A 10,552-nucleotide genomic window follows, 5' to 3' on the forward strand; every position below is an offset into this window, starting at 1 on the left:
CCTGAGAGCCTGAAGCAAGGCTACATTGGTGCTCAGCCAGTGTTTGTTTAATAGTGAATGAATAAACTTTAGGGTGAACCAGGGAAGGCACCAAAGGGTTCTGCAATATGCCCAGAGCCTCCCTAGGCAGCTTAACTGATTTCCAAGACCTTTGGGGCTTATCTCTGTGGTGACCTAGGGCCAACAGTGATCATGTTCACAAATTATCCTTGGGTTTATATTTAAATTCCCAGTGAAAAAAATGCTACCTTTGTTAAATCATGCTTTCTGCTTCTGCTGCAGGTGTTGGAGTGTGAAAATACGGGCTGAGCTCAGCTCCCCGGTGTGAAATGCAAGCCTCGGGAAATTCAAACGTATGCGTCAATTGCAGCCCAGGTTTCTTTTTATTAATGGTCACTAATGGTCTGCAATCAAGACACACCTGTGAGAGGCAAAATACCAATCGGCTTGTTTGTGTGACGTGAGTAGACTTTATCAGCCTGCTGATTATTCTTCCTCTCTCCAGGTATCAGGCAAGGGACATTTGTGCAGAGAGAGGGGAAGTGGCCACTTATCCCGTCTAAGGAGGCAGTGTGGTGTTGTCGCCAGGTTAGAGGCACACAGTCGAGGCTATAAAAACCTGACGCTGTCACTAGCCAGCTGTATTTGTCCATTTTCTGTTCTTTGAATGGAATACCTACAGCTGGGTAACTTGAACAGAAATGAAGCTTGTCAGCCCTCTGTCTAGGAGGCCACCAGGGCAAGCAGCATGGTACTCGGGTGGGCGCCAAGGCCACATCAGCCCGGGACAGACAATGCTGTGATGGTAGACACCTGTGGGAAGAATGTAAATCTCACCGGTTGATTCTAAGGACAGTGCCAATGACCCAAGGCCCTACCACTAGACCCGCTGCTTCAAATGCTTTCTCGCTCTCTCTCCACTGGGATCAAAGACATCTACTTCTGTGCTTGGCCTTCGTCATCTTTTAACACTGGTGACCATCGAACCTTGGAATAGTGAACCACACCAAGCCCTTACCAGAACCTCAGGTCAACCCCGTTTCTTCCCTGGGAGGCTCTACTAATCATACTGTCTTTCTGGGATGATCATGAAGATAGTAAGTCAATGTCTTCCACAATCCTCATGTGCTGTGCAAGTCCAACACTTTCATTCCTGACCTTTTTGGTGTTTTCCTAGGAATTCTGTCAGTGTGCTTAGCTGTCTGAAGTAGAGGTGTACCCAGGTCTCCCTCAGTTCACATTTCTGGCTTCATGAATGCTCCTTCCATCCCAAGTGAAGAAGAAAGGATCCCTGACCCGGGTCACAAATGGGTTGCTAGGAGACATTGATGCGAGGGAGAGATGGACTGCTGAGCTGAGAGAGGTGGGGAAACAGCTCCTGGGGTCACAGACACAGCCTCCTGGCAGGCCCAAGAAGCTCTGTGACTCTGAGTTTTGGTCCCATGTTCATTAGTTTGACAGGACGGTCATTATAAAATATCCCAGGCCATGCGGCATAAACAGTGGGGACCCATTTCTGCACAGGACTGGAAGCAGAAGTTCAAGATTAAGTTGTCGGCTGGGTTGCTCTTTCTTTAATTTACCGATGGTGTCCTCTCCATGGCTTCAGTGTGGTCTTCCCTCCGTATGGGTCTCTGTTCTACTCTCCCCTTCACATAAAGACATCAGACCTCATTTTAACACAGTCACCTCTTCAAAGGCTCTGCCTCTAAACACTGCCACTCTGGGGGCCTGGGGGTCAGGACCTCTGTAGTAGAATATCACTTCAAGGTGTGTTACTTTTGTTTATGCTGCATTTGCTTAGCTCTGTGAAGCTGTGTTACTGTGCCTGTCTAAAACACCTGATGGTCTAATAAAGAGCTGAACTGCCAATAGTGAGGCAGGAGAGAGAAATAGGTGGGGCTGGCAGGTAGAGAGGATAAAATAGAAGGAGAAATCTGGGAGGAAAGAAAAGGAGCCAGAGAAGGAGGAAGATGCAGGGGCCAGCCACCCAGCTACCCAGCAAGCCATGGAGTAAGAAACAAAGAAAGGTATACAGAAATAGAGAAGGAAAAACCCAGAGGCAAAAGGTAGACAGTCTAATTTAAAGGAAGTTAAGGAAAGCTGGCAAGAAACAAGCCAAGCTAAGGCTGGATATTCATAATTAAGAATAAGTCTCCGTGTGTGATTTATTGGGGAGGTGGGTGGCGGGCCCCCAAAAGAGCAGAAAAACAAACAACAACAGACTTCAGCACGTGACTTTGGAGAAAAAGGACATGATTGGGTCTAAGAAACTACAGAATTGGTGCTGGAAGACCAGCAAGTGACCTGGAGTCTAGGAGACAGGCTGAGACAGAGACCTCAATCTCTGAGACACGTTGATATGTTCTAGTCGGGGTTCTCTCTCTACCACTGGGGCTTGCTCTGGATGTGGGAGAGGGGAGAGCTCACACTCCTGGCCCTTTCTGGGGACCCCTCAGCACTGCCATGCTTTCTTTCCCTCTTTCCCAGCCTGTCCTCCTTTTCAAGGAAACCTGGTGTTGGCCTGGACGGTGGACTCCTGGGAGTCCTGCTGCAGTCTAGTCTTTCTTCCAGGGCCTTGACCTTCTGCCCTTGTCCTGGTTGGTGTTTTGTCAACTTGACACAAGCTAGAGTCATTTTGGAAGAGACAACAACAGCTGGGGAAATGCTCCCATCAGGCTGGCCTGGAGGCAAGTGTGTGGGAATTTTCTGGATTGAAGATTGATGTGGGAGGAACCAGCTCATGTGGGGGATGCTGTCCCTGGGCAGGTGGTCCTGGGGTATGTAAGAAAGCAGGCTGAGCAAGGTAATAAGCCGCACTCCTCCATAGTCTCTGCTTCAGTTCCTGCATCCCAGTTCCTGTTTGAGTTCCTGCCCTGAGTTCCGGCAATGATGGACTGTGACATGGAAGTGTTAGCCAAATGAACCCTTTCCTCCCTGAGCTGTTCTTGGTCACTGTCTTTATCACAACAATAGGAAGTACACGAAGATAGCCCTTTACCATACAAGCTTAAGAAAGTCTATCACTTCTGCTGACAGTTTCAAAAGTATGACATCATCAAAGAGTAATTAAAAAAATGAGAGTGTGTTTCCAAATTTCAAAGCTGAGAAGTGTTATTCCTGTATTTTCTCTTATAGCCTTCTTTCTCTGGGGCTTCCAGCTGGGATGCCTTTCTTACTGAACTTTGAGGAAGCCACAGGGTCTGGGCATATCTTAGAGAAATGAGGAGGGACACCCTGGTTCATATGAGCCAAGTGGAACCCCGAGCCCTGAACTCTCAGAGAAGCCTGGTCAGCCAAGATGTCCCCACCCCTGAACCACCGAAAGAGTCACTGTTGGACCACGGACTTGACACTTGCCTTGGTGGCCAGATGACTGCTACCTGAAGATCAGGGAGCATTCTCCCTTATTTGTGATGCCACTCTATGTTCCCTTCGACATAAAGGAAGACACTCATTATTGATATTATATAGACAGCTCAAATCCTGCCTCTGTGGCTTTGGGTAAGTGGCGCAAATCCCCAAGATTCATTTTCCATAATGGTAAGATGGGCCAGGAATGGTGCCTCACCCCCAAAGAACTGCGAAGACTCCATGAGGTACTTACGACCACATCCTGTGCCTGTTGGCTACAAAATCATATAGAAATATTCTGAACAGATTACTGATAGGGTCTAGGTGGTGGTGATGATGGGTAAAAACAAAAAAAGAAAAAAAATGAATTTCCATGGAGTAACTATATTTAGCAACAAGTCTCTCCAATTCTCCGGTAATAAAAGGACTTTGTTTTGCTCAGAGTCCCCTTGAGTCCTACAATCATGCTTATATATAGTGTCTTTTGTCTCAGAATCTTGGAGCAGCTCTGAAATCAAAACACGACAAGGATTGGATGGTTGCAAAAAGAAAAGCGACAATTTGCTTTTGTTTCTGAACAAGCTCGCCTTTCCTTCCCAGTTTGCAACTTGGCAGCTGGATGTGAGCATGCGTCTGTATATGACCCCAGTCTAGCTGTGAAGGACACATACTGACAGCTGCTTGTAGCTTGGTTCTAGAGATGGAGTGATGAGAGAAAAGGACCCCACACTGCTCAGAAGGAGGAATTAAGAGGGTCGAGCAGAAGGGGTGTCTAGGGGTATCTGCTTTTTCCTGTCCATCAGGTCAAGAATTTTACATATGTGCTCTCATTAACTGATGTGATAGATGAGGATGGGGTGTGTGGGGGCGAGGTGGCAGGTTTGGTGAAGTTAATCATTTATATAAGTAACAGAGGAGGGGTCCATCCTGAACACTTCCTTATTCATAGACTCACACTGGCTCCCATCAACATTCTAATTCTCTCTTTCTAGACAGGTTGGTCTTGGCCTTCAAAACAACATGAAGCAGGAGGAAAGGTCCACCTGAGTAAGACTCAGGGAGTGTAAGATCTCAGGCATTGTGTGGGTAATAGAATGAAGAGTCGAAATGCCCCAGAGAGCATTTCCAAGGAGGAAAACGAAGTAGCAGGCACCTTAGCATTTCATGAGATCTAAGACCTCATCATATATAAAATTCTACTTTATCCTATGCACTACTTAATCGAGAAATAAGACCACTGTTGATTGCAATAGGCCTCCCAGTTTCAGAGGTTAAAAATGTGAAGAGCATACATCTTAGGACTGATGAGAGAGGCACGTGACATGGCTCAGTGGGTAAAGGCTCTTGTTGCCAAGCCTGAAAATTTGAGTTTGATCCCAGAGACCCACATGATGGAAAGAGAGAATCGACTCCTGCAGGCTGTTCTTTGACCCCCATGTGCCCTGTGGCATGCGCTCAAACTCACACAAATAAACAAATGAAGTTAATATTAAATTAATTAAATAACATAATTAAGATTGGAAAAGTAATTGGTGAGAGATTGCATTTGTGGGGCCAGCTCCTCTCCTGTAACAAAGTTTGTGGGGCCAGCTTCTCTCCAGTAGCAAACTTGACCATGGGACGTAGAAACCATGATAGATATTTTAAGGACAAAGGAACTTAACATGGGGAGTTAAGTAACATTGACATCACTGATGGGCTGGGCTAGCAGGTATTGGCTGGTGCTGTGGATGTCCACACAATCCAGAGTAGCTCTGACCTCATTATGTTTTCCAACATTGGAAGGTGTAACCCACATCTGTAAGGATTTTGGAAAAGTCAGCTCAGTAGGGTGGTGGTAATCCACACCAGGTGAGATTAAGACCACAACCACAATTTTTGAGCCTAATTTGAAGCAAGCTTTATTAATGTGGTAGTAGTTTATTTATTTATTTGTTTGTTTATTTTAATCCTGACGTGATCCAACACCAGATGGCCTGGGAATTGAACCTGGGTCTTCTGGAACATAAGTCAGTGCTCTTAACCACTGAGCCATCTTTCTTCCCCTTAATATGGTAGTTTAAATGTCATTGCTCCCATAGGCTTATGGGGAGTGGCACTTTTGGGAAGTGTGGCCATGTTGAAGGTGATGTGCCACTGTGGGGGTGGGCTTTGAAGTCTCTTTTGTTTAAGCTTCACTCAGTGTCACAGACACTTTCTGTTGCCTTCTGATCAAGACGTAGCTAGCACCATGTCTGCCTGCATGCCGCCATGCTCCCCACCAGGATGATAGTGGACTGAACTTCTGAAACAAGCCCCAGTTAAATGTTTCCCTTATAAGAGTTGAGTAGTCATGGTCTTTTCACAGCAATAGAAACCTTAACCAAGACAATTAAATACTAGCTAGGACGATGGACACTGGACAGGCCCATACCTGGGATTCCCAGAGTATGGCACCAAATTACATTAGTTAGAGGCTCATGAAGAACAACCCACAAGGCTATGTACTACCTGCTTTCATCCAACCAGGGGGAAGTATACATCCTGATGTACTTCCTGCCTAGGTACCTCCTGCCTACCTGTGATCAAAGACATCCTGCTCTTGGGGCTACCAAGCTTGTTTACAGAAGTGAAAACATGTGGTTTGTTACCTTACATAAATAACAGTCCCCAGCATTCCTGGAAGTTGTCCTTGAGCAAGTGGGGTTTACAGGTTAGAGGCATTTTTCTTTTATAGATCTCTTAAGCATGGTCCTTTAAACGTAAAACATAACTTTAGCCCTCGCAGTATCCTTGAACAGACCAAGGGCAGCTCACGATCATCTTAGTTACTTCTGTTGCTGTGATCAAATACCCTGACAAAGGAAACTTGAAGCAGAAAAGGTTTATTCTGACTCATAGTTCACACTCAAGTCCCTCTAGGTGGGGGAAGGAGGCCTTAAAGCTGGAAGCAGTTGTTCACATCCGATCCACAATCAGGAAGCAGGGAGCAATGAATGTGTGCTGCTGCTCAGCTCCTTTCCCCATTTACACCGGCCAGGATCCCAGCCAGGGAGTGGTGCCACCCACTGTGGATGGGTCTTCCTACCTCAGTAGAGATAATCAAGGAGATCCTTGTCCTGAGGCCCCCCCTCCCAGGAGATTCTAGATCTTCTCAAGTAGACAATTGAAATTAACCATCATGGTGGCTTTGGAGCTTTGTCTGCTTATCTAGACACTCGGGTCCTGTCTCATCAGCCTTGCAGGATTATGAGCTCATTTTCTCAGGAAGTAATAGATTTTAGTAACCTCCTGTTTATTGGAGTTTGTGCATGTTCCTGGCTCTCCCACTAGGTCTTTTTTTCTTTTTCTTTTTTCTTTTGTTTTGGTTTTTGGAGACAGGGTTTCTCTGTGTAACTTTGCGCCTTTCCTGGAACTCGCTTTGGAGACCAGGCTGGCCTCGAACTCACAGAGATCCGCCTGGCTCTGCCTCCCGAGTGCTGGGATTAAAGGCGTGTGCCACCACCGCCCGGCTTCCACTAGGTCTTAAATGTACTGGGACATTATACCTGACAAAGAGGAGACGCTCAAAAGGCAAGGGCCTGGGTGAGTACAAACCAGGGCTGGAGGCTTCTACATATTCTGTTCCTCACTCCTTTCTTTCCCTTCCTTACCAGAGGCAGTATTTCCCTGCGTTACTGTAATTAACAAGGGCACCCAGTGGCTTTGTTCCAGAGGGATCAAAGCCCTTCTCAAGCTTAACCTCATTTTCTCCCATGGGTCCGGGAGAGGCAAATTGCTAGTTAGCCTAGGATGACTGTTCCCACTCCACAGATAAAAACAAGGACAAGAACTCGAGAACTACCTCTTGGGTGGAGCCAGCACCTGGCGGCAGCCTGCCAGGGCAGGTTTCTTCCTAATGACTCTCTTGGTTGCTTGGGTTTCCCAAATGGAGTTTCCACCATGAGGGAAAGCAGCACCCACCTCCACTCTTTCCCCAAGTGTCTCCTGCTGTTGACTTCTTCATGTCTCTGATTAGGGTTACCAGGACTCCAGTGACTCTCAGAACGGAAAAGGGGCAGCCTGGGGCCTGGCTCCGGGGCAAGCCAATGCAGATTCTACACACGAAATTGTGGTTAGTCTTCCTCACCGAAAACCTGTTGTTTATGCCTCCTAACCTTCCTGTGAGTCACCGGCTTGATCCTCGATGGCCCCTGAACTAGGAGTCTCATGACTTAGATATGACCCTGTTCTGTTCACATCTCTATCACCAGGCTGAAAGGATTGCTTTATAGGAATTGCCTCTATGTTCTGAGGCCATGTATAAAGTGGTGGAGAGAAGAGCATTCAAAAGCAGATTCAGGGAACATGAATTCCTTAAGTAAAAATGTATGCCTAGGGCTTCCTTAGGTTTTAATTATAGTACAAGAGCATCTTTTGTGGATACTCTAACCCCTGGTTCGCAGTAAATGTTTGAAAATATTTGTTAGGATTGTAGAGGTTGATTTTTTTGTTTTGTTTTGATTTTTTTGAGGCAGGGTCTCACTACATGGCTCTGGCTGTCCTGGAATTCACTATGTAGACCAGACTGACCTCGAAACTCACAGAGATTCATCTCCCTCTGTTTCAGGAGTGCTGGAATTAAAGGAGTTTGCCAGCAGGCCCAGCTGTAGAGGTATTTCAGAATACATGGCAGGCTTTTACTCTCAAGCCTTTCCTCCCGAGCTCAACTCTTAGTTTCAAGAGCTCAGCAGCAGGTTGTGACCGATCGCTGGTCTGTCCATTCCTGGCTTTCACACCAACCTATCAACTAGAATGTGCTGAAGATCTCCTATGTCCCAGGAGTCGCACCCTAACTGGTGGTATTTCAGACATGCTGTCACAATGACGGCTGCTTGGACTGGTCTCCTGCCACGCGCTGCACTGGCAGGACTTCTCAGCACATGTGGGTGGTGTTGGAGGTGTTGGCAACAGCCTTGGAATATAGCCGCAGCAAAGAAGCCCTTAACTGAGAGCCATCGACAAAGTGCCAGAACCGTGAGCTCTTCCCACCTCGGAACAGACCATGTACTGTTGCTGACTTAACTGTGCTTGAAGGTCAGCCAATTGTCAGGCCAGTGTGGAAGCAGGGCCCATTTTTCTGCATGTCTGTGGTGAGGTTAGGGGAAAAAGATCACACTGTAACAAGTAAATCCCATTCCAAGCACGGGTGTGTGTACGTGTTTGCCTTCTGACCACAGAGCCTTGCGGTGGGACTTCACACTCACGAGATGTGTGAATCTTGAGACCTCTTTGCTGACAAATATTCATCAAGAGCTCACCTTGTGCCTGCATTTCCATCAGGGTGTATACAGAAAGCAGATGCTACTAGAGGATTTGTGGAGAAGGGTTTGTATTTGGTGAGGCTGTTGAGAAAGGTGTGGGGTCGGAGCCACACAGGATGGAGCAATAACTTGTGGCTCCGAGGCAGCCATTATGTTATCAGTTCCAGCCCTGACACAATCACAGAGGTCTGCTCTCATTGCATACTTGTGAGAGGCCCAGGGAGCAGTGACCTTCAGCTAAGGGACTTCTCTGCCTGGGTGTGTTCTTGTTGGGGAGAAATCAGAAGAAACATCACCTTCTTTAGCTGACTTTTTTTTTTCTTCTTTCAGTTCTCAAGGTCCCCCACGGATCAAACTCAACAGAAGCCTGGGAACAGTGGGACATGCAATGCAATTCTTTTATGGGTCCACTACATGGGGCAGGAGGCAAGATAGGAAAGGAGCTGGAGTAGGTGGGTGGGTGTACCTGGGGCAGTGAATTCAAGATGTGAAGATCAATGCTACACTGCACACTGGGCAGCGACTCAGATTTTGTGGGGGCTAAAGCACATACAATTTTCTTTTAGGATCCACTTTAAGAAAACAACACAGGCCCGGTGTGGTGGCATACACTTTTAACTCAGCACTTGGGAGACAGAGGCAGGTGGACCTCTGTGAGTTCCAGGACAGTCTAGACTACTTAGTAAGTTCCAGGACAGCTAGCATTACATAGTTCCTGTCTGTGTGGTGGTATTTTACTTATACTGAAATGTGATTTTAATTGTATGTTAATAAATAAAGTTGCCTGGGGGTCAGAGCTATTAGAGCCATAGCAAGAGTGTGGCGGTGGTGGCGCACGCCTTTAATCCCAGCACTTGGTAGACAGAGCTAGGTAGATCTCTGTGTGTAAAAAGATACAGCCAGTATTGGAGACACACGCCTTTAATCTCAATCCCAACCATAGAAGACCTGGAAGTCTTTACAGACAGGCAGTGATGAGGCATGGGTTTACAACCAATGAGAAGGCAGAATCGAAAGTCTTTATAAAGACAAACACACAGGAAGTAGCTCCTTTTCAGAGAGCTCTCTTGGCTGAAGAGGATGGCTGAAGCAGGAAGGGTGAGGCTCTTAGCTCTGACCTCTTGGCTTTCTTCTCTGAACCGGCTCTGTGTTTCTTATTTAATAAGATGGTTGGTTACATCTACATTTGGTGCCCAACGTGGGGCAAGAGTTTCCACCTAAAACCTGAGAAGATTCAAAAACAGAACTAAAAACAGCTTCCTAATTGTCTCTCTCAAATGAGTGGCAGCTGCCGGTTTGAGCTACTGGTGGGTTCCTAGCATGTGCGCTCAACCTGCCGTATGGCGGGAATGAGGCCTCTGCAAGTGGCACATTAAGCTGTGTGGTGGATTTAGCCTTTGCAGGTACAAAACAAAAAAAGAGGTTTCTGGGCTACATGCTGCTTGGATAGAATCATAGACCCATGATAGCTCCCAGAGCTGACGGTAAACTACCACTGCCATGTTGGGAAGCTGAGGTGGGCGGAGCCAGCAGCAACAGCTGCTGCAGTTTAAAGTAATAGATTCACAATAAGACAGATTCAGATGTAATAGTTTACAATGTGTGTAAAAGATACGTAGGCTTGGAAGAGAGAGAAAAAGGTGATATATACAGTTATAGAAACAAATACATAGTTTTAAAAAATAAAGTCTTTAAAGAGACAGTAAAATTAATATAAAAAATAAGCCATGTAAAGATGGATATCACACAGAGAATCTGGATTGTGTTGTCTTTGGGATTCTTAACTGCAGAGAGATATTTGATTGTAAAGGAAGCTGAGTTAAACCAATATGCATATTTTAAAGGTACCTTGACTTCAAAATTTGGTTATAAGGATATGTTGCTTTGGAAAGGAGACACTGCTTTTGTTCCCACAG

At 46.3% G+C, this 10,552-nt stretch overlaps 2 long non-coding RNA genes across 6 annotated transcripts in view; both read left to right on the forward strand.

Moving 5' to 3' along the window:
• LOC128110905 (uncharacterized) overlaps positions 1-2,687 on the forward strand; it is a 36,391-nt gene extending 33,704 nt beyond the window's left edge. For 3 of the 4 annotated variants that reach the window (XR_008218370.1, XR_008218367.1, XR_008218369.1), the window contains 2 exons: positions 283-460; positions 2,491-2,687. This is a non-coding gene — a long non-coding RNA (uncharacterized LOC128110905). Of the gene's footprint in view, positions 1-282; positions 1,098-2,490 lie in introns of all 4 variants that reach the window. The other variant, XR_008218368.1, reaches the window with a different exon arrangement.
• A 451-nt stretch (positions 2,688-3,138) lies between these two features.
• LOC128110906 (uncharacterized) lies at positions 3,139-9,775 on the forward strand. 2 transcript variants are annotated; one of them, XR_008218372.1, is made up of 2 exons: positions 3,139-3,504; positions 7,851-9,775. It is a non-coding gene; the product is annotated as an uncharacterized LOC128110906 (long non-coding RNA). The 2 variants fall into 2 exon arrangements; XR_008218371.1 differs by having other exon boundaries at positions 7,943-9,775.
• Positions 9,776-10,552: the final 777 nt, after the last annotated feature.

Source organism: Peromyscus californicus, unplaced genomic scaffold (genome assembly GCF_007827085.1).
Source record: "Peromyscus californicus insignis strain IS unplaced genomic scaffold, ASM782708v3 Scaffold_15__1_contigs__length_86483966, whole genome shotgun sequence".
Classification (NCBI taxonomy): Eukaryota; Metazoa; Chordata; class Mammalia; order Rodentia; family Cricetidae; genus Peromyscus; species Peromyscus californicus.